At 33.1% G+C, this 1613-nt stretch overlaps 1 non-coding gene across 1 annotated transcript; it reads right to left on the reverse strand.

The window, feature by feature from the left end:
• Positions 1-884: 884 nt before the first annotated feature.
• Positions 885-958, reverse strand: Trnav-cac (transfer RNA valine (anticodon CAC)). Its single transcript has one exon. It is a non-coding gene; the product is annotated as a tRNA-Val (tRNA).
• Positions 959-1613: the final 655 nt, after the last annotated feature.

Here is a 1613-nt window from a genome sequence, read left to right on the forward strand (position 1 = left end):
TTACAAAATTTATAATGACACCTTTAAACACATCAGGCTGTCTTTATTACCTTCAAAAATACATTAATTTCTAATTCCACGTGAAAAGTAATACAAAATTGTATATATAACTTTTTAACAACAGGTTACTTTATCCATCTATAAAACATCAAACAACATGAATCAAAGCTGTTATTTCTATATAATTCTGACACTATTGCTACAGGTAATTTTAGTTTGGAGAACACCAACTTGGTAAGGTGCTTTCCACTAAGTTTTATATTTAACTAAGTTTAACTATTAAAGGACAATTTAGAATGCATAGTGTATGGTAACAATAATCACAGGTCTTCATGGGCCAACAAAAATCAAAGGATAGCCTCAAATCTCTTATACATGTAGGAAACAGCATTAATGATCAGAAAATTGACTTAATCAAAGCAAACAGATATAAGATAGGTCTTCAAATGACAACGTGACACTTCTATGTCAGATGCATTGTATAAAAGAGAGTACTTATTGGTTATTTTGCCAGTAAAGCATACATATACCTAGTCACATATATTTAGAGTGTCAACTATATTGTTCTAACCCAAATAACAGTTTATTTTAACCAGTTACAAAGTAAGCATTTAAGGCTTTAAAACAGGTACAAATCCTAAGACTTAGTTTCTACAAGTAATAAAACCTAACAAATACAAATACAAGAAAATTTTCTTTATAGATAAGAGCAGATCAAAGTTTCAGACTTTGCTTCATATCAATACATTAAAGTTCAAATAACTTTAACTGTGCTAATTATAGCCAATTTAATCACAAACATAAACTTTTTGAGATTTACTTTCCACAAATCATCTGTGACTTACTTAAACATTCACAATTTCTTTAAATCCTTAGTTTGTTTCTTGAGGTGCTGGGGATTGAACCCAGGGCCTTGTGCATGTGAGGCAAGCACTCTACCAACTGAGCTATATCCCCAGCCCCTACATCCTTAGTTTTGTCCTCTTTTATCTTGGACTTTAGCACAAGAATATTACTTTAACAGACAATATATTTTTTTCATCCAGAAACATTTCTTTTACCTTCTAGTTTTCCACACTGAGATATTTCTATACTTATGACTTTCTTTTATCTTTTTGGGTTTCAGACCCTTTCTTAAATTTATATTCTGAAACGGACCTTATGAATGTTATCTGAACATATAATTTACACAATAAATTTCATCCCAGGAGAGGGATCAAACAATCTGGCATATACAGAAACTGAATTCATATTTTCTCTCCCAGGTGGCATTCAGGGATTGGAGTACAGGATATTTTTGAGCCTGACCTGTCTGCATTATCATTATCATGATACCATCAACTTTAAGTGAGTTCCCCACTGTCAATTGTACCCAGAGTCTTCTCTGGGCCTTTTTCTTGTATTAGGCATATTGATATGCAATGGAGGAGGCCCTTTACAGAGGCTGCCTACAAAACATAGGATAGCCTTACTTTCTGTTTTTGTTTTTTATATGGGTGCAGTTGTTTATTCTTCCAGTCTCCACAGCATTTAGTTTGATGGGATGCTGCTATAGCAAGAATTGCTTTGACCCAGTTATGGATATCCCCTGGTCAAATGGGGTGTTCTATGAG

This window comes from Marmota flaviventris, chromosome 8, assembly GCF_047511675.1.
Source record: "Marmota flaviventris isolate mMarFla1 chromosome 8, mMarFla1.hap1, whole genome shotgun sequence".
In the NCBI taxonomy this organism is placed as follows: Eukaryota; Metazoa; Chordata; class Mammalia; order Rodentia; family Sciuridae; genus Marmota; species Marmota flaviventris.